Genomic DNA, 23,752 nt, shown 5'->3' with positions numbered 1-23,752 from the left:
ATCATAATAAAGCAGAACGGTTATTTGGAAAGATGCAGAGTGTATCTTTTGTGTCTGTTACCTACTGCAGTAGTTATTATTAATTAGGAACCACTAATCAATATGAGGATAGGAAACTTCCGGTTCCGGCGCCGCATGGAGTAGCTTCTCCTCTCCTCGGCTCCAGCAGCACGACCCTGAATCGGCCTAAAAAAACAGCCTGAGCCACCCCAAACACCCACAGCCCACTTCGGGTGACTACCGCCTACATTTGTGGAGAAAAACGGTGCCCAATCGCATACGGCCCTGACGGTGCTGCCGGCCCAGTCGCAAATCGAGGCCCTGGCTTCGGCCTACACGGAGCCTCATGCTGACACACAGATGACCGAAATGGAGGTAAGCGGCTGCTCAGCCCACCAATCCTCCTCACATGTCTCACCCTCACACGCCTCTTCTCCACACACCTCCGCTCCACAGCTCATCTCTCCACAGGCCTCTGTTCCAAAACACACTGGAGACAACAGCACGGAGCGCATAGCACAGGCTGTGGCAGCTCTCCTATCCCCCATGATTGCTGCCTCTGTGGAGAAAGCAGTGAATGCAGGGATGAAACAAATCAAGGCCCAGCTAGGCAAGCACACCACCAGACTAAACGACTTAGAGCACCGCTTATCTGGCGTGGAAGAGGAGCACTACCAGGCCCAGGCCACGGAACAAGCCCTGGATAAGACCAATCAATACATCATCCAAAAATTGGATGATTTAAAGCATAAGTCCAGGAGCAACCTGCGATTCGTGGGTGCCCCAGAATTGCTTCAAATGCAGGCTCTCTCTGAATTCTGCTCTAGGTGCATTCCTGAAGCACTAGGCCTTCCAGACCCCTGCACAGTGGAATGGGCCTACCCCATGGGATCTTTTAACACTGAGCGCAAATCACCCCGGTCAATAATCGCCAAATATCTGAACTATTCTGACAAAGCCCTTATCCTACAAAAGCTCAGACAAATCCGCTCTCTCCAAATTGACGGAATAAGGGTCCTGATATTTGCTGATTACTAAATTGAGGTCTCTAAGAAACGGAAAACATTCCAGCAGGTCTGCACAGAACTCTATAAACAGCAAATAAAATTCACGCTGGCGTTCCCGGCCACCCTCCGCCTCAAGACCCCAAATGGAGAACAATTATCTTTACAAGACCCCTCTAAAGCAGAAGGCTTTTTACAGTCTCTGCATGCAGACCTGCACCCCCAAACCCCTTCCAAAGTTGCTCCTCTCAACCGCTCCCTGGACCAAAGAAGCCCGCGAAAAGACTCCCCTAAATGCTTCAGGCCCTTGGCCCCACACTACCATTGTGTCACCCCATGCTGAAAGGGTGTCACATAACATGACTCTGAAACTCACTACATTAAGGGCGCATTCAATGCAGCACCTCAAGTCTGACACTATCCTTTTTTTGTCTAATATCTCAAAGTTACTCCTTCTTTTATCCTTTTTTCTCCACCAGCTCTACCTGTTTGTAACCACCATTTTTGTTTCTAGTTGACCGTATAATAACTACTAAGTTCCTTGTTATGATGTTAAGCAAATAATACTCTTTCTGGTATAAAATGCTTCTACTATGCTCCACCTCTCCTCCTGGCCTCACTGTGCACCACCTCTTATTTTTTGTCTTCCCTCATACATGACCCGAGGCAGCCGCGCAAACTCTTCTCGCTAAAATGGGCGCTCTTATGCCACTCTAACAGGGTCCTGTATTGGGAGCTGACCTACACAGTGACCCCAAAAAGAGAAGCTGACACAATTGAGTGTTATGGTTTATTTTCAGGTTTCCCCCCAACCTCCACTCCCCCCCTCCTCCAACAGGCCTGGGGCCCATGCACAACCCCAGGCTCCCCTTCACCACACCACTACCACGAGAACAGAACCTCTCCTCCTGATATAGCAACTATTTCACAATATCACCTACACAGTGACAAATCTACAACAGCAGCCCAAATCCTTCCCTCAAACCCCCAATATGAAATTAGTTTCTTGGAATGTGAAAGGTCTTAGGTCCCCTAACAAGAGAATGAAGATCCTCAGACATCTCAAAAGACTTAAAACTAACATCGCCCTACTCCAAGAATCTCACTTATTAACTCATGATTTTCACCATATGAAAAAGCTATGGATAGGCACAGTCATAGGCTCAGATGCTATAGGGCGTAAAGCAAGGTTTCTCATGCTGATACAAAAAAATCTCCCCTGCACAGTCCTATCTGTAAAATCAGACACCCAAGGACATCTTCTCTCAACACATATCCAAATAGGATCCAAGGACCTAGTGATATCTAATGTCTATGCTTCCATCAACCCCAGCAAACAGTTCTATAGTGAACTGTCTACTTGGCTACTTAGCAATACAAACCTCCTACACTTAATTGGAGGAGACTTCAACAACATTCTCTATCAGACTGACAATAGATCATCACCCAAACTTCCCAGGTCAGGATCTGATCCTACCACCCCAACACATTTGGCATCGACTATGGACTCTCTCCACCTCCAAGACCTTTGGGGACTCTCACACCCAGTTGACAGAGAATTCACCTTTTACTCCAACCCCCACCAGGTACTCACCAGGATCGACTATTTCTTTGGCTCCGACAACCTAATCCCTATGCTGTCCGGGGCAGACATACATGACATTGCCATCTCCGACCATGCTCCAATCAAAGTGACACTAGACAACCTAGATCTACCTCCCCACCCCAAAATCTGGTGTTTCCCTTCCTACCTACACAACAACACTGACTTCTAGCAGTTCATGTAAAAATCTTGGTCTAAATACTCCAAGGCTAATGCACCCCACATCAGTGATCTGAATCTCTTCTGGGATGCCGGAAAAGCATACCTTAGGGGACGGATGATCTCCTATGCCACCTTTATTAAAAGGAACACCTTAACAAAATACAAATTAGCCAGTGCGTGACTACATCAGGCACAATGTTCCCTGACCACGAAGGACTCCTCTGACAGTAGAAATGAATAGCCAGCAGCCAAGAGGGCTTTCGACCAATGGGCAGACACCCTTGAATTACCAAAAAAGCACACTTAAATGCCACTCTTCACAAATTTGGAAGTAAAGCAGGCAAACTTTTAGCCAGGCTTTGTAAGGGCCCCTTCGCCTGACCCATATCACCTCTCTATGAGACACCAACTGCAACATAAACTCCACACCACAAACAATAAACAAAACCATGCTTCAATACTACTCAACATTATACACCCCTGACCCCATAGATAAACAAATAGCACAATCCTTTCTAGAGAAAGTAGACATGCCCAGAATCACCAACCTACAACTAGAAGCTCTCAATGCTCTCATCTCTCTCCCTGAAATCTCAACCACCATTCGCAACCTAACCCCCACTAAGGCTCCAGGCCCTGACGGATTCACTAGTGAATTCTACAAAACCCTACAAAATATCACAGAACCCACTCTCCACACGGTATACAACGGTATATGGTCTGGCGGATCATACCTACAAACGGGAAATCAGGCCATTATTAAATTACTCTCTAAGAAAGGTAAAGACCCCCAGGACCCAGGCTCCTATAGACCAATTTCACTGCTGAACCTGGATGTCAAAATCCTATCTAAGATCATTGCCACTAGACTTGCTGCTATAATCCCCTCACTGATACACCCTGCCCAAATTGGCTTTGTAAAAGGTAGAACCGCCACCCTGAACATACGCAAAGTCATGTTGGCCTTGGAACATGCTAAACATAACCCAGGCGGAGACTACATCATCATTACGTTAGACGCAGAGAAAGCTTTCGATAATGTCAGCTTTGAATGGCTCTCCTTGGCCATGTCAAAAATGGGATTCACAGGCCCCTTCTGTCATCTCATCAACACCATGTATACGGCCCCTGCAGCTAGGCTGGTGGCGGCAGGCCTACTCACAGAAAATTTCCACAACCACAAAGGTACATGGCAAGGCTGCCCACTATCCCTGCTCCTTTTTAATATTGCACTAGAACCCTTATCCAGATACCTAGCCCAATCAGCCCCACTACATGGCATCAAAGTTGGTAAACACGACCTACGCATTTCCCTCTTTGCGGATGATGTCCTTATATTCTCATCCAACCCCTCCTCTGACATGTCCACTATCAAAAAGATTTTCGATGAATTTAGATCATGCTCAGGCCTTCGTATCAATTATTAAATCAATTAAGTATCAACACATAGTGGTACTGTAGATACATATAGAATATTAAGTGCCACGTCCCAAAATAATTGTTGAATATAAAAGTATCGAAGGGCTTGGACTTTATAGGCACAATAACCAAAGTTGTACAGTTAAAAACTGAAATTTATTCGATATACAAAATATTGTATAAAAACAAGGAGAGAAAAAGGGAACAAGTACAGAAATCAGTTCATAAAAATACGGTAACAGTTATACACTCCATACATAGCTCAATGTAGTATAGGCAGATCATATAAGTAGGATACCAATCATTCCACCATAAGATTACTTTGTTGTCAAGGAGGAACTATGTAGTTGGTAGAAATGGGTGTCTAGAGCTTGCTCAACATGTTACGCGCCATAGCGCTTCTTTAGGAGCATGAAACAGATTTACTGAAATATATAAAACATCAAATAAATATATCTCAAAATGGTTAACTAGCTAAAATATTAATACCTAACATGTATCAAAATAAATGCATATTGCGAATTTAGAGATACTGAGATGGAAACCCAATATACAGTACTAATCAGGCAGGGCCTAGGCAGTATTCACACACTATGGGGACGTATGTAACAACATTGGTCCAGTAAGTAGATCAATGTGACTGTGAACAGAATAATGTTTTTTCATAATGAAGAAAAAATAAGAAAGAATAGTACAGAGGGGGGGAGGGGAAAGGAAAAAGAAAGAAGGGGAGGAGAAAGAGGGAAGTGAGAAAAAGAATAAGGGGATAGGAAGGGAGAATAGGACAGAGGCACGTAGCCTCAGGGGTTAAGCAAGCCAGGGTGAGACATTATGGTGCTAATTAATAAATTGATAATAAGCAAACTAGTAAATTTAATGTCTACTTGTATAGCAAGTTAAAAATGCATCAGCCACTCAGCATAAAGCCGAATGGTTATAGCGGTGTTAATAGTTAATGTTCTATGGTAGATGGTAAATCTGATATAATTTATATATCGAACAGATTAAATAACAATAACACTTACCATGATCATAGTAGTGGAATGAAAAAAAACAGATAAAAAGGACAGGAGAGTGGCGGTAAGAAGTTATCTGTGTATCCTTAAAATGGAAAATATACTGCTAGAATCATCCAGCAAAGCATATTGCCGGTGAGAAGACCATACCAAAAAAGGAAAACATATGCCAGTAACCAAATTGGGCCAGTATCTATGTGTAAAGGAAACAATCACAGTAACTTGTATGTGGTTTCAGATGATGATTCAACATCCCAAATAGTTATCTGTGATGCAGGACCTAATGTGGTGCAAACAAAAAAGCACATAAGGGGTTATTCTAAAATATACAAGAGTGCCAATTAATTACAATGGTTAAAAGGAAGAGATGTATCTTATTAAGGGAGAAAGACAGAGGGGAGAAGAATAAGGCATATGATAAGAACTACATGGAGTGTACCAGTATACATATCAGTTGCAGACACATACTTACTGTAGATCCATAGTATAGATGAGTAACCGAAAACAACAAACAAACAGCCGCTCGGGTAGAGAGTGACTGAGATGTAGAGCTGGATAGAGGGACACTGAGCAGCGTCTCTTTGTACACACGCCCCGCTTGTGGTCATCGGAGAAGCCGATGTGACGTCATCCAAGCCGGCCGCTGGGTGAAGACCGAGCATGTCCTCACTCACAGCGTCGGCAAGGAGACAGCCTGAAGCGTGAGACAGGAGACACGGCTGCAACCAAAGGCATATTAGGGAGATTAACCCCGGTAATGCCAATTGTGCGTCTACAGCCCTAATGAAAGGATGTGGTGCTGGGCGGCCGCATAGTGATGAAAGTAAGCCCAGAACTCATGCAGGACCAGACTGGCACGGGTTAGCAAGACAGTAAAACTCCCAGGGTCGCAATATATTTATAAAGATGGATAAACATTGTCAGTTACAAAAAGTGGATACAACATAATAAAATGGTAGTAAAAAATGTCTGTTTTATGTAACAATATCTAGGATTATAAGAAAGTGATGCATATAGACAGTAAGTAAATGAGAATGAATTGACAACCTCACTTAATAGCCCTAAGAACAAACAATATTGAAGTAGGAGATAAATGAGAATATACTGATATTGGGGAAAAGATGAGTGTAATAGGAACTAGACATGTACATTCGTTTTCGTCCGAATGCATTTTCGTCCGAATTTCAGGTATTTTCATTATCATTTTAACAAATGATAACGAAAGTGCAGAATCTGAAAAACGAAAGATCAGACATAAACAAATGCTTTATTTTCATTTTCGTTGCTACAACAGTTCAATATAGATAGGAGATTCGACATGATGATGACAATAACAATCTGTGTCCATCAAACCTGTGGTCGAATGTGCCTAACCTTAACTCTGTTAGTCCAAGATTATTCTACATCGAGAGAAAAGATTCGACATAGAGAGAAAAGATTTGACGTAGGGGAGAAAAGATTCGACGTAGGGGACAAAAGATTTGACATAGAGGAGAAAAGATAAATAAAAATAATGATGATGATGAATGTTATTGGCTGATTGTAACCAAAGAGGAGGAGCAGTAAAATAGCTAGAACTTAGTACACACGTACTTTGGCTTATGGTGTCTGTTGAAAGTTCTAAGAAGATTCGACGGAGCAGGTAAACTATACAGCATCGTACAGTTTAGCTGCTCCGTCAAATCTTCTTTGAACATTCGACAGACACCATAAGCCTTCAATGACAGATTCAACCTTAATTTGGATTTTCGGACGAATGCAATTTTTAACGAAAAATGAAATAAATAAAAACAAATTTTGGGAGTAACTAAATAAATTTATTTTTCGGACGAAAACGAAATTCCAAAACAAAATATTTCAGTGTGCACATGTCTAATAGGAACCAGAGAAAGAAATTACAAAAAAGGCTTGTATGTGTGAGCCTCATTAATGCCAGGGGCATACATAGCGCTGAGGCGCTCTGTCCACATAGTTTCTTTTTGAAGAATGTATTTATCCAAGTCCCCACCTCTAGGATCTTTAGGGACCACTGCCAGTACAATTAAAGATATCAGAAATACATCGAATTTATGGTACAGATCTAAATGTCTGCTAACTGCAGTGATCATCTTACCCTCAGCTGAGTAGTAAACATGATCTTTTATTCTGCATCGTAGATGTCTGATAGTTTTACCTACATAGAAAGAGCCACACTGGCACAAAATGAGGTATACTACTCCTTCAGTATCACAGTTGGCATGAAATTTGGGGGTGAAGGTTTCACCATTAGGAAGTGAGAACACTGTGCCTACTTTAATCCGTGGGCAAAATGGACATTTACCACATTGTGATATTCCATGTTTAGATTGTTTAGACTTGGAGTTCGTAGAGTAGTGACTGGATGTCAATTTATCGCATAGGGACCTGGCCCGTCTGAAGGTGATTTCCGGGGAGGAGCCAATATACTTCTTGAGGATAGGATCCTCTTGAAGAATCGGCCAATGGTTGGTCAAGATATCTCGAAGTTGTTGATGTTGTTGCAAGAATCTCGTGATAAATCTAACGGAACAGTTGGTAGTAGCTGGTTTCATTTTATAAAGTAAGGAGCTTCGTGATTGACATATAGCTTTGTTGTAGGCACTAAGCAGTAACGTTTTAGTATAGCCCCTGGTCATGAGCCTGGCATGAAGGGCATTGGCTTGGAGCTTGAATTCCTCCAAATGAGTGCAATTGCGATGCAATCTTAAATATTGTGCGTATGGGATACTCTTAATGAGTGACCTAGGGTGGGCACTACCTGTGTGTAACAGGGTGTTCCCTGCAGTCTCCTTCCTATAAAGCGTAGAAACTAGGCAATTCTCATCGTCTTTGAAGATAGTTAAGTCTAAAAAGGTTATTTGTTGAGGATTAGTAGAAACTGTGAACTTTAAGTTAAATTGGTTTTGATTAATGGTTTGAATAAATGTATTCCAGGTACAGGTTGGCATATGCCAGCGCACAGCAAGTGCCCATAGCCACACCCTGTACCTGGAGGAAGTGGGAACAAAAATAGAGGGTTTGTCTGTCCCTCCCAATGCCCTTGTCGTAACTCTGGATGTTGAGTCATTGTACCTTAGCATCCCTCACGAGCAGGGCATCGGGATGGTCCGCACCTTCTTACGAGAACAGGATCACTATAGCTGGGATTACTGTGAATTTATTCTTGATTTACTTAAATTTGTACTCACTCACAATTACTTTTGCTTTGAAGGTTCCCACTTCCTCCAGGTACAGGGTGTGGCTATGGGCACTTGCTGTGCACTGGCATATGCCGACCTGTACCTGGAATACATTTATTCAAACCATTAATCAAAACCAATTTAACTTAAAGTTCACAGTTTCTAGTAATCCTCAACAAATAACCTTTTTAGACTTAACTATCTTCAAAGACGATGAGAATTGCCTAGCTTCTACCCTTTATAGGAAGGAGACTGCAGGGAACACCATGTTACATGCAGGTAGTGCCCACCCTAGGTCACTCATTAAGAGTATCCCATACGCACAATATTTAAGATTGCATCGCAATTGCACTCATTTGGAGGAATTCAAGCTCCAAGCCAATCCCCTTCATGCCAGGCTCATGGCCAGGGGCTATACTAAAATGTTACCTTTACACATAGATACTGGTCCAATTTGGTTACTGGCAAATGTTTTCCTTTTTTGGTATAGCCGTCTCACCGGCAATATGCTTTGCTGGATGATTCTAGCAGTATATTTTCCATTTTAAGGATACACAGATAACTTCTTACTGCCCCTCTCCTGTCCTTCTTATCTGTTTTTGTTCATTCCACTACTATGATCATGGTAAGCAGGGCCGGTACAAGGGGTGGGCGAGAGGGATGGGTGCCCTGGGCAGAGTGTGAGAGGGGGTGGATTTCTCCCCCTCCCTCTGCTCGCTGACTCTGAGCATAATATGAGAGCCGCTCCGACCGATCTGCTCCCTCCCCCTCATTGGCAGGGAGGAGAGCGACTTCAGGAGGGATTGAACCAGCAGGGGAGGGGCGGACAAGCCTCCCATTATCCTGATAACTGTGAAGAAACAGACTGATTTCTCCCGTCCGTAGGACAGGAGAAATCAGTCTGTAACTTGTGAGACTGGTGGCTGCAGCTCTGTTATGCCCCGTACACACGGTCGGATTTTCCGATGGACAATGTCCGATCGGAGCGTGTTGTCAGAAATTCCGACCGTGTGTGGGCTCCATCGGACATTTTCCATCGGATTTTCCGACATACAAAGTTGGACAGCAGGAGATAAAATTTTCCGACAACAAAATCCGATCGCGTCAATTCCGACCGTGTGTGGCCTGTTCCGACGCACAAAGTGCCACATGCTCAGAAGAAATTCCGAGACGGGACAGCTCGTTCTGGTAAACTTAGCGTTCGCAATGGATACAGCACTTTCGTCACGCTGCAATGTTCAAAATGGTTTAATACAGCGCACTCTCTTTTTCTTTATAATGTGACAAGAATTAAGTAGTTTTGCTGCTCATATTCACACACACTTCTCACAAACATCTTTCGTTACTATTTATCGGGATTCCCTCAATATATTTTGATTTCTCACATCTGACAACATATTTTTTTTTTTTTTTTGACTTTAATGTAGAATCTTTTTTTGTGTTTCTCTTTTTTAATTTTTTTTTTTGGTGATTTTGATTTGTACTCCCGAAAATGTTTGTGTGTTTTTTGTGACAAGTTCCCACAACACCATTGATATGTTGTTCTATTTAATCTGTAGGAGATTGTTTGGTGTTGTTGTCCCTTGTTAATTTCACATTTTATGTTTTTAGAAATGTACCTGAATCGTCACCAACAAACTGTCCTTTTTGGATGAAAACACACACAGGAGAGTAGAATTTACCGAAAAATTTTTTATTAAGGGGTCACAACTATAAACAAAGAGGGAGGCAACGCTGGAGAAACTGCAGAAGTGGGCGAAGCCTTGGACCCCCAGGGCAGACATCAATTATTTAAAAGCAAAATTGGTGGCCTGAGGAGTCCATATCTAAGGGAGGGCAGTCTGGTCCAGAAGTCCCAGAGATCCGGAAAGCAGCAGATGACATCTGTGTCCCCAGGCTGTGGTCATACGAGAGACTGCATCTTCTGTCAGACCAGACTGAACACAGGGTCATCACTCTCAGGTCTTCCTTCCACGCTTCCTTCCAGCCTTTGGCTGTGGTGGTGGAGTTGTGGCAGCAGGAGGAGGAGGATCGTCGATCTCAATGACATCCGTCTTGTGTGTCAGTTCCCCACTCTCCCCCTTACGTAGGACTTTATAAATCAGGTCCTCAGAGATCTTGCGTTGGCCCTCCTGCCTGCCCAGCAATTTGGTGGCAGCCATGCAGGCAAAGGCCTCTTCAGGACTGGGGAAGGCTCTGAGGGACGCCGAAGCCTCCTGGATCAGCCTGTATGCTGAATCCTGCACAGGACTGGGAGTGGCCTTCCTGGCTCGTTTATGTGGCAGGCGGAGGGGAGGAACCTGAGACTCAGTCAGGCTGCGACTTGTCCCAGGCTTCTCTTGGCTGACACTTAGCCCCGCCTCCTCCTGGCTGCCACTAATCCCCGCCTCCTCCTGGCTGCCACTAATCCCCGCCTCCTCCGGGCTGCCACATTCCACAGCCTCCTCCTGGCTGAGGTCTTCCTGTGTATGAAAAAGGGACATAGTTTTAGTATTTTTTACATCAATCACACACAATTTTCACCTCCTGACTGCTGCAAATTGAATGTTAACAAATATAACAGACTATCCTTCTGAGCCCAGCATTTTGCATTCTTGTCCCAATTTTGGGTGCCCACTACTGTCTATTGATATGTAAAACACTTTTTTTTAATCAGCAATTAGTGATCAATACTAACATCTAGTAAACATCATTTATTTATTGCCCAGAAATCTGTAGAAGAATGCTATACCTGACTCCAGCTGGGCTCCTCCACTTCTTCCTGGCTGGAAGGCCCAGGTTGGACATCAGAAGCCTCAGCTGGGATGGAAGGAAGCGTGGAAGGAAGGGTTGAGAGGGATTCCCTGACTTCAGTGTGGTCTGACAGAAATCGCAGTCTCTCATAGTACCACAGCCTGGGGACATAAACGTCATCTGCTGCAGCTCCGGACTTCTGGGAATCTGTGACCTTCTTGCGCTCCCTAAGATATGTGCTCCTCAGGCCACCAATTTTAGCTTTTAAATAAGGGATGGTTGCTGTGGGGACCACCGGCTTCACCAACTCCAGCAGTTTCTCCAGCGCTGCCTGCCTCTTCTGTTTGTGGTTATAGTGGGGGTGTCTCACTTGCCACAGACAGGGCAGCTCCCTGTACTTATCAATAAACAGGGGCAGGAAATTGTGGTCGTTGAACCCATCCATTTTCTCTGCAAGACACAACACAAGACAAACCCTAATGTCAGGCCAAACTCCCCTAATCTTGTTACAATATAGGCTTCCATTTCGAAGCAGTATAGGCCCAAGTTTAGATCCTACCTTCGTTAGCACGATCAGCGTCTCCGATGCTCCTTCCTCCGCTCACAGATCGTACGTAAGACGCGCGCATTACGATTTATACACACTGCGCATGCGTATAACTCCGCCCGCCCCTGACGTTCTTTCTATTCTATTCCCCGCCCCTTTTCGTTCAGCGCAGTGGAGGAAAAGCACATGGCGGATAGACAGCAGGATCGTGCTAATTACAGCAACAAGGAGGAGGAGGAGGAGGAAAGGCCAGAGCCTGAAACGTCCCGATCCAGAAGGAGATTAAAGGACTCAAATATGTCCTTTGGGGAGATGTTGGAAATGGTGGACATCCTGAAGAAGGCCGACTATGATGGAAAGTATGGGCCTTACCCCAACCCCAATATGCGAAAGGCCAAGATCATGGCGAAAGTGGTCAGGAGTCTGCACCGGAAATTCGGGGTACGACGATCGAAAGATCAGCTCAGGAAGCGGTGGTCGGACCTGAAATTACGAGAACATGAGCAGTACAGAAAGATCCGGAGAGTGCTGCAAAAAAGTAAGTAGTTGTGCTGTGTTCCTATTGTTCTTGTGTTTATTACGTTCGTGCTGCTCCATGTGCTTTTAGGAACTGTTGTACAGTTTAAAATGGCAACTTTCATGTTCATGGGCACATTATTCGTTCGGATCACACATTTTTATTTCGGACGATAAAATACCATTGTTTAGGCCATATGTATTTGGCCACCATTTTGAGGCCCTATACTTGTCTTCAAAGAATTTGGTTGTGTAGATGGGTTTGTTACTAGAATGAAATGCAAACTAGATTGTGTGTAAGGAGAGGACACTGAGCAGCTGTTTTCACATCTGGACACTGGAGCACTAGTGTGGGACACAAGAACACCATTTTTATTAGGGGGGCCACGTAGGTGCTCCAGTGTATACTATAGGGGGGGCTACATCTGTGAAGCTTGTACTAAACAGGTAAAGTATTACAGCTTGACAAAGGACACTAAAAAAGCTACATCTTGGAACTCGGCTAAAATAGACAATTGTACCCCACTTCCAAGCAATGTTTCATCTTTATAGTTCTGCCATCAAATATCTGTGTGCTAATTATACCATTTTTGTTTTACATAGGGGAGAAAAGACTCGGAGGACACCCCTCATCCGAGGAGACCAGAGCCCCCCCCCCCTGGAAGAAGGGGAAATACCCCCAACACAAGATGAGCAGGAGGAAGAAGACGTGGTGGAACTAGTCACCACAACAGGTGAGTGTCTGCAACCACAGGCTCAGATAAAAGATGGATGGCGGCATATTTTTTAGACCTAATTTATTTTGGGGTTCCTCTCTTTTTAGGTGATCGTGAGGTTGTGGATGAAGATCCTTTCACATCCGAAAGTGCCCAGATCCTGATCGGGGAGATCATGGGGTGTAATTTACAATTGGAAAACATCAAGCAAAACATCAATGATGTTATTCCAAAATATAAAAACATCATTGATGTTTTGGGGCGAGTTTAAAACCCCTCCAAATCACTTTCTTCTTTTGTGTGCTACAATGTGCTAAATGTTTTTGTGATTTTTCCCAAAGCTAAAATTTGGAGGATGCACACAGTGTGTCAACATGTGCTATCTGCCATCACGGGAGATCAATGGACGCGTTTTGGGGGTGCAACCCCTTCCTCAATAATAAAGTAGTGGTGAGGAAGGGCTTTCTCCCCCAAAACACGTCCCTTGATCCCCCGTGATGGCACATGTTGACATTGGGAAATTTGTGTGCATCTTCCAAATTTGGCTTTTCCAGGGGTGATTTCCCCCCATCTGAACGCTATATCTAACACAGTTCCTAAATACTCATGTCTGATATTGCCTTCAAGTTCTACCAAATGTGAACTTTGTAAGATCAAGATTTGTGTCTTTCTTGTGGGTTTTACACAGGCCTGTTTTCCATAAAATGCACATTTTGATTTTGGATAATGACACCACAAAAATTGTTATACAATAAACATGTCGGTTTGTCAGAAAAACCTTTGGTAAATGCACATGTGATTGTGCAGGTATTAAAAAGATTGTTCATCAAGAATGTGTGGATTATTGTCTCAACGCTACAACACTTTTGGGGTGATGTAATTGCTGTTTTATGAGAAAATGGGGGTAATTTCCTAAGGGCAAATCCACTTTGCACTACAAGTGCAGTTTCAGTGCAGTTGCAAGTGCACTGGTAGTGAAAAGTGTCTTTGCATTTAGTAAATAACAGCCAACAGTGCTTTGTATAAGGTTACACAATCACGACATTTTCTGGACTCCACACATTTCTGTCAGGGTCAGCTCAAACAAACACAAGCAGTAAATGTCCACAAAGAAGAGCCTGGGGGGAGATGCCTGTCGAGAACTTGAGGTCCTGCAGACTTCTGCCTGTGGCCAAATACCGCAAGGTAGCGACGAGCCTCTGCTCCGGAGTGATGGCTTGCCTCATGCAAGTATCCTGCCTGCTAATATAAGGGGTCAGCAAAGCCAACAAACGGTGAAATACGGGGAAATCATCAGGATTATTCTCACGGATCTCACGGAGCAAAGGCATATGAGAGAACTGGTCACGCTGAAGCAACCAATTCTTGGTCCATGAACTCCTCCCCACCCTGTTCATGGACTGGACTTGTGTCAAGGTCAGGACCCCAACACCAAGCCCCCGCACAGCACGAACTGTACGAGGAGTACGCATACGAAAAATGGCTAGAAAACGGTCGGCTGCTCAGAACGAAGTAACAGAACGCACTGAAGAACAGCAAGGCTTGTGAAGAGCGACCTGAAAACCAGTAACGAACGAACAAGAATATAATGACTACCTAAAGTCACGCGGAACTTGCTGCACGCACTGAAGAGCAGATACAAACCCAAAAGCACAAACTGAACAGCAGAAAACGATCTGAAAGCCACGAGTCTGAAAAAGCGCGAATCGTCTCTCACCAAACTTTTACTAACACGAGATTAGCAAAAGGAGCCCAAAGGGTGCCGCGCTTGGTTCTGAACCGGCCTTTTCTAGTCTCGTCGTACGTGGTGTACGTGACCGCGTGGTTGTCGATCAGAAATTCCGACAACTTTGTGCGACCGTGTGTAGGCAAAACAAGTTTGAGCCAACATCCGTCGGAAAAAATCCTAGGATTTTGTTGTCGGAATGTCCGAACAAAGTCCGACCGTGTGTACGGGGCATTAGAGTGTCTGACTGTGACACTTACACAGCCCAGCGAACACATCACCTCCCCCCTCACTGACGGGAGATCAGGGAGGAATACGGCTTTCCTCCTCCTCCCACCTCTGCTCCTTCAGTGACTTCCCGCCCCGCCCACACTATCCCCGACATGTAGATGTATCTGAAGTGAGGGGATGTGTGGGCGGGAGATATGAAAACAGTAGCTGCAGATACCTCTGTGTGCCAAAGATGCCTGATCTTCCAGCCTGGACCTGGGTGAGTGAGCAACTGTGTACACTACAGTGCAATGTAATCACTGAACTGTCCTTATCTCCATCTGTCTCCCCCCCCCCCCTCATGTTCTTTCAAGATTTTCACTAACTTTCACTCTCAGTTAGACAATAGATGGTACAAATTTCTTTCCAGTAACCACAGATTGCAGGAAAGAAATTTACATGATTCCCCTTTCAGCACAGTCAGTGCTGACAGCGGAATCCCTTCTGCTGAGCAATTGTATTGTCGCCACAAACAGTGATTATCACTAATAGATATAGCAACCGCTAGTGATAATCTTAAGAATTCGGCAGGCTGGTTGTACCCAATTTGATCGATCAACTTGGTACATTCAGCCTGCCCATTAATGGTTCTAATCTCAGCCAGTTCTCCCTGAAACAGCTGAGATTTAACCACTTGCTTACTGGGCACTTAAACCCACCTCCTATCCAGACCAATTCTCAGTTTTCAGCGCTGTCGCACTTTGAATGACAATTACGCGGTCATACAACACTGTACCCAAATGACATTTTTATCATTTTTTCCCCACAAATAGAGCTTTCTTTTGGTGGTATTTGATCACCTCTGTGGTTTTTATTTATTGTTATAAAATTTTAAAACAGGTAATTTTTCTCCTTCATTGATATACGCTGATGAGGCGGCACTGCTAGGTGGCATTAATAGGTGGCACTTGTGGGCATTGATAGGTGGCACTCATGGGCATAGGTAGGTGGCAATGGCAGGTGGCACAGATGAGGCATATTTGCCTCTTCCTCTTCGGGACCGATGTCCCTTGCAGATGAGCCGGCGATCAGCTTTTTTTTATCCTCACGCTGTCAGCCTGAGAAGAAAAAAAAAATGATCACAGAGCTTTTGTTTTGATCATGTGATCAGCTGTCATTGGCTGACAGCTGATCACATTGTAAGGGTCCGGGACTCAGTGACTCGGTGATCACAGCACGCACAGGGCACGTGCACTCCCGGAAATTCAGGTCCGCGCTGTGGCCGTCATTCAGCTATAGCGTGGATGTCAAGAGGTTAAACTATCTTAGTCTTAGCTCTTGGGCAGCCCATACATTGATCACTTTTTTCATTTAACTATTAGGTTGAATGAAAAAAAAAAGAATGTTCCAATTCCCCCATCTATACATTCCAGGTGGAAGGGGGAATCCTCACACTGTGGACCAGTGGTGGAATCCATTGTGGTGGTGTATAGAGCCAAAAAGATTAGAATTGTGTCAATGTCCCAATATTTATGGACCTGACTGTACATATAATTAAAAGGTGTGAGTGAACTCTGTTTCTATCGCATTAAACCTAATTGAATTTGTATTGTTTTAAGTATATCCTTGTTTTGAAATGACATTGATTCTTTCTTAAAAATGGGGGGCGCAGTTTGCCATCTTTGCCCTGGGCACCAAATGGCCTTGTCCCAGCACTGATGGTAAGTGTTATTGTTATTTAATCTATTTGATATATAAATTAATTCAGATTTACCATCTACCATAGAACATTAACTATTAATACCGCTATAACCATTCGGCATTATGCTGAGTGGCTGATGCATTTTTTAACTTGCTATACAAGTAGACATTAAATTTACTAGTTTTATTATCAAGTTATTAATTAGCACCATAATGTCTCACCCTGGCTTGCTTAATCCCTGAGGCTACATGCCTCTGTCCTATTCTCCCTTCCTATCCCCTTATTCTTTTTCTCCCTTCCCTCTTTCTCCCCCCCTTCTTTCTTTTTCCTTCCCCCCCCGTACTATTCTTTCTTATTTTTCTTCATTATGAAAAAACATTATTCTGTTCACAGTCACATTGATCTACTTACTGGACCAATAACAATGGATACCGTGTACCTTATATCTATGTTGTTACATACGTCCCCATAGTGTGTGAATACTGCCTAGGCCCTGCCTGATTAGTACTGTATATTGGGTTTCCATCTCAGTATCTCTAAATTCGCAATATGCATTTATTTTGATACATGTTAAGTATTAATATTTTAGCTAGTTAACCAATTCGAGATATATTTATTTGATGTTTTATATATTTCAGTAAATCTTTTTCATGCTCCTGAAGAAGCGCTATGGCATGTAACATGTTGAGCAAGCTCTAGACACCCATTTCTACCAACTACATAGTTCCTCCTTGACAATAAAGTAATCTTATGGTGGAATGATTGGTATCCTACTCTTATATGATCTGCCTATACTACATTGAGCTATGTATGGAGTGTATAACTGTTACTGTATTTTTATGAACTGATTTCTGTACTTGTTCCCTTTTTCTCTCCTTGTTTTTAAACAATATTTTGTATATCAAATAAATTTCAGTTTTTAACTAAACAACTTTGGTTATTGTGCCTATAAAGTCCAAGCCCTTCGATACTTTTATATTTGTATCAATTATGGCAAGAGCAAAATCCTTCCCATAGGCACTCTCCCCAATTCACCCTGGGCCCAACACTCCATCTTTTCAGTAGCCAAGTCCCACATCACCTATCTAGGAATCAAAATAGGGAAATGAGAAATGATCACTAAAATATCTCAGGAACTAGTTAACTGGATGAATCTGCTCCTCTCGCTCCTGGGAAGATGTCATCTGGTAAAAATGGTCAGTTTTGCGCGATTGCTATACCCGATGTAAACTATTCCTCTACTCCTGCAACACAAAGATATCAAACTTCTAAATTCAGCCATTTCACAATTCCTATGGCAAAACAAAAGACCACGTATAGCCTTAAAGAAACTACATCTTCCCAGACGCGAAGGGGGAATTAGTCTCCCAAATGTTAGCACTTATAACTTGGCATGTTTATTGAGAACTAGCCTAGACTGGATATCACAATCCTCCCGCTACTCGGAAACTGAAATGGCCCACCCTTATTCCTTAGTGGCCCTTCTCCACTGCAAATGGAAATCAATTCCCCCTCCGTACCAACACAACCTCCTGCTGAGAGACACAGCTATTGCCTGGAGAGAAGTCAGGAAAATCCTCAAGCTGTATCCTTTCATGTCTAGTCACCTACCAATTCAAGGGAATCTTACTTTCCCCACTGGTCTGGACCACAAACCCTTCATCGTCTGGCAGGAAAAAGGCCTCACAAAATTTTCCTCCCTATGTGACACGGAAACAGGGCATCCTCTACCCTTCTTGACCACAACCCTTCTCACTTCCCCAAGCCCATGCTTTCCACTATGGACAATGTATTGCATTCTTAAAGGTCGCATGCAAAGAGGACTACATGAGGTTTAAACCAAACATCACAGACCAAATGCTCCTGGACGACTCCTATAAAATCTCCGACATCTACCAACCTCTTCTACGAGAGACCACTCCCCCTCTGACTTCCTCATCTGTAGCCAACTGGGGAAAGACTTCTCGGATCTGTACCTGGTGCACAAAATTCTACAAGGCCTCAACAAAGTACAACAATTAACTCCCAATGAAATATGGAGAGAAACTCAACTAAAGATCACACATCGAGCCCACATCCCCTTCTTATCCTCTAAAACAGAACTGAGCAAGGCCTCCTGCCCCTTCTGCCACTAACCGAGGCCATCCCTGACACATCGCTTCTGGACATGTTCCTTCATATCCATCTTTTGGGACCAGGTCCTATCTTACATTTTCGAAGTAACCCTACTAAAGTTACCTAAGGATCTACTGCTGCTCATCTTTGGACACTGGGACCCCCAACTGCTGCCATGGTCCCAAGCTACAAATACGAATACCACTGGAATCTCCAACAAGCCCCCCTCCCACAAAGACTGGTCTTTGATCTGTCTCCTACTTGCATGGAGAACCATATTGAAACACTGGACTTCATTGCATTCCCCTACCACTGCTCAAATCAAACGAGAGCTCCTTCTCCTGCTATTTAAGGACCGACTTAACACCAACTTCAAACAGGAAAAAATACAGCTCTCGCTTCTATTGCAGGTGGCAAACTTCATGCTCTCAGCACTCCCTCCAGAAGAACTAGCCAACCTCGATCAATATACGTTCTCATATTATGGAACTCCACCTTCAAATCCAGGGGACACGGACCCCCCAATGGAAATCCCACAACCAGTGGACTTTAGCTCCATCTAGATAAGACCTGCAACATGTGTCTCTCCACAGGTTATCTACCCAACAGCTCCATCTATCTCTACCAACAGCGTGACAAAACCAACCTCAAACTGTTTCCACTTCGGTCATGGTGCCCCCCCTCTTTTCTTACTTTAAGGATGAAGTCGCATTACCTATTCTACCTCCCTCCCCTCTAATCCACCCCACCCACCCCTCCCACCTTCTGTTGTTCCCCTTTGCTTCATCCTGCAAACCTAGGGGTCTACTGTAAACAGATATTGTAAACAGATCCATCCAGGTGTCTCCGTTTTGTTGATAACTATTGCCCAGTTGTGTTATGTACATCTCCTTTAGTTACCCCACCCTGGTATGTATGTCTACAACCCCTAAATTGTTACCTTGCTTACCAAAAAATATTCTGTAAAATGTTCTTACAAATGTTGTAATCAATATTTTTGGTGTTTATATCTCTATAAAAACTTTTGAAAAAACAAAATATATGAGGATAGGAGTCGCCTATCTATAAAATGTCGAGGTTAGGATAAAACTTTTCAGCGGAAGGTATTATAATAAGACACATGGCCACTCATTAAAATTAGAATAAAAGAGGTTTAACCTTAAACGGCGTAGAGGGTTCTTTACTGTAAGAGCGGCAAAGATGGAATGAATTCCCTTCCACAGGCTATGGTTTCAGCTAGGAGCATCAATAGTTTCAAGAAACTATTAGATAATCACCTGAATGACCACAACATACAGGGATATACAATGTAATACTGACATAAAATCACACACATAGGTTGGACTTGATGGACTTGTGTCTTTTTTCAACCTCACCTACTATGTAACTATATGTAACTATGTAACTATGCAATAAACATATTGTATTATAGGTATCCCTTTCCATCACCTGTTTTTACATTACCGTAACACATCAATTTCTCCAAGTTCAGTAAATAGTACTAAAACTTCTGAAAAATTTGTTTTTAAAAAATTCAATTTTTCAAATCTAAATATGTAACCATGAAGCTTGTTTTCATTCTCCTGCTCTGCTCTGCTGTGAGCAGCGTAGTCAATCTGGTGGCTAGCCTGGGTGTCACCCAGATGCGGTCCGCACCCTGGCACCTCCCCACACACTGTCACAGCTCGCTCTCCTTTCCCTGTCACAGCGCCGCTGCTTGAGCCTACCCTGTGTTCACTGCTTCACTCACAGGGTGGTGGGGCATGGGGCACCAACCTGACACCTCCCCAATGTGTGGCACCTGGGGTGGACTGCTTCCCTGCCCCCACCGTTGGTATGCCACTGCGCTGTTTAATCTAGTCTTTTCTGATCCTCTCCTTCTTCTGCAGTCCCCAATCCATCTCCTGATAGAACAGAGCCTTGGGGGCACTCTGCACATGCTCAGTTTGGTGTGTATTGCTAGAGACTTTTTTTTTATTTTAGAGGGTGCATGTGATCAGCACAGGGCCAATCAGCACTGTCCAGACAGAGGATCGGGGTCCTGCAGCTTTAAGGGACAATCAGGAGAGAATGAATTTACAGGACATTGCATTACTTCTTGAAGGACACTTCAAGAAAAAATAAAAAAGCATAAAAGTGTTTGAAAAAAACACTAAAAAATAAAAAAATAACTGACTAAAAAAACTAGAGAAAGAAGAGAATGATTTAGGACTAGCAATAGATCTTACCCTATGTTTGGATTGTATACTACAATACTATAATACACTCCTCCGCTGACCCATTCAGGAACCCTCCATTCAAACACAGGAAGTTAGCCGGTTCTTCCTTGCCTTTCAGAAAATCCAAAGTTCTTATTATACCCTATCCCCGCCTACCCCCTAACTCAATATAATTAGCCCCCCCATCCTTTTTTTTTTATTATAGGATGAAAACAGAGAGAATTCCCTGGTGGTGTTTCTACCTTTGCTTTCCCTATACCATGGGATCTTCCTCTCTGCTCCTACAGATGTTGCAAGATAAATAAAAGTCCAAGAGTAAGACTCCCTCCAGGCAGCAGCAGGTAAGTAGATGCAGAGCGATGGCTGCCAAGATATTTGGGAAGTCACTGATTCATTTGACCCATCAGCCCATCTCAGTGAGGTATAGGACAGATGGTCCTATGCCGGCCAACATGGCCCAATATTGTAATAGAAGTACAGAAAACATTATTACATTTAGTGTACATTACAAAGACATGAACCATTCACTTTAATTTCTAAATATAAGTTGAGCTATTGAATGTAAAACTAAATATATGATCTTAAGGTGAATGATAGACAAGGAGACCCAGGAAATCAAACCGGCCACCCCTAATCAAACTGTGGCCAGAATAACTCCCCCAATATGTCTCGGCCAAACAACAAGACATTTCTATTGTTCAGTAGTCATGTAACAAGGCAAGTAAACCCAAAAGCAATAAAGTGAAATGTATTTCAAACTTCAAGAGACTGTTGGAGATAGATTACCAGCTTCCGGAGAACAACCATACACCAATGTTAGCAAAAGCTGAGAAGGTCAGACCTGACAGCCGTCAAAGAAGAGAAGAGAAGAAAAAGAGGAGAGAAAAGAAAGATTACCGAAGAAGAGTAAGATCGGGGGGACCAACTATAAGAGTGAAATCACAGGCGAGAAGGAGTGTGCAACAGGTATGAGGTCATAAAAAATATATATGTGTTGAATGCGCTACTTTACTTAAAATACACCACTCTGTTAGATTCCATGCTTATACAATCATTATGCCTCCCGGAATCCTATATTACATGCAATATTGCCCCAATTGCCCACCCTGCTGGGTGTATTTTACATCAATTTCAACATAGATAAATACAAAAATTTGTATGTGACATTTATGACCAAACTATAATGTCCAAATTCATGTGCAAAGTGCAATGTGCAATGGTTGCCAAGATTTCTGTAACATATATTATCCGTGACTCTTCGTGCCCCCTTCACCACTTTCGTGACAGGACCACCACCCCCTGGATTAACCACTCACCAGATGCCGGTTTATACTGCGCCTTTGGTTCATTTAGTAGGGATAACCACTCCACAAACTCTGTATCTTTGCTGACCCCAATGCGCTATATATAGTCCATGTCCTCCTCATGATAAACAGACAATGATCACTGCGCAGTATATAAAAACTGTTTTATTAGTGCTAAGTATAAAAGAAGATATTACACTCACATTTCCAGGTGCCCATAAGCTGGCACCAAGCTGTTCCAGCAGTTAGTAATGGGTGTAAGAATGGAGCCGTGTGTTTCCCGTGCCAGCGTGCAGTGCAAGCCTCGTTTACACCTGGCTTGCGCTTCACCCCTCGCTTTCGCCTAGCCTGGAGGTGACGTATTGTCGTGACAAAAATCACCCAGCAGCCTTTACGCATTTCGAGGGCACCAAGCTGTTCCAGCAGTTAGTAATGGGTGTAAGAATGGAGCCCTGTGTTTCCCGTGCCGGCGTGCAGTGCAAGCCTCGTTTACACCCGGCTTGCGCTTCACCCCTCGCTTTCGCCTAGCCTGGAGGTGACGTATTGTCGTGACAAAAATCACCCAGCAGCCTTTACGCATTTCGCATTGTAGTATGCATCATCAGGAAGCTGCTTGTGATTGGTTATCACCCTATTTATACCCTGAGCTTATTATTCTTGTTTAACCGGAAGTTTGTTAGCCGCCATTTTGACTAAGGTACTTTGCCCACACTCGTTTCTATGTGTTTTAATAAACTTTCCCCCGGAAATACGTCCGCCGCCATTTTAGCTATAGTTTATTTACCCACTTGTTTATTACAGTTATCCCTCATTCAAATTACATTAGCAATTCTCACTAAACTGTAATAAATTCTTTTTCCTCGCTGGGGTCACCCATCTATAGTGGCTGGAAAAGCTTTTACAAATACATAAACAACAAAATTATACCTTAAATATTCTTATTTCTAAAATCTTAAATTTATTAGACCTACTAACAAGACCTTTATTCTTTGTACAAATACCCTTAAAAATTTTTCTTTATAAAATTCATTCAGATATAGATAATAATATGTAGATGAAAAAAATTTGTTAGATTATAATTAAAATTAAATAACAGAATGAGAAAATAATAAAAATAAATAATATGATAATATTGAACGATGAAAGAAATATATTAAACAAAGAAAATAAAAATAAAGAAATATATAAATGAAAAAATGAAAAAAATGAAAAAAAAATGAAGAAAATGAAAAAATGAAAAAAATGAAAAAAATGGAAAAAAAGAATGAAAAAAATCACACATATATAAAAAAATGAAAAAAAAATGAAAAAAATGAATAAAATAAAATAAAAATAATATAAAAATAAAAATAAAATAAAAAATAAAAAAATAATATAAAATAAGAATAAAAATAAAATAAAAATATAATAATAAAAAAATAAAGATAAGAAAGAAAAAGAAAAATAAAGATATAAAGATAAATGGAAATAAAAATAAGAAATATTAAACATATGAGTAAAGAAAAATGAAAAAGCCAAAATATCTAATAATCCTCCAAAAAACAATTGACATCAAGTTCAACA

Source organism: Aquarana catesbeiana, linkage group LG02, assembly GCF_042186555.1.
Source record: "Aquarana catesbeiana isolate 2022-GZ linkage group LG02, ASM4218655v1, whole genome shotgun sequence".
In the NCBI taxonomy this organism is placed as follows: Eukaryota; Metazoa; Chordata; class Amphibia; order Anura; family Ranidae; genus Aquarana; species Aquarana catesbeiana.
The sequence above is the reverse complement of the archived record's forward strand: the minus strand, read 5'-3'. Positions refer to the sequence as shown.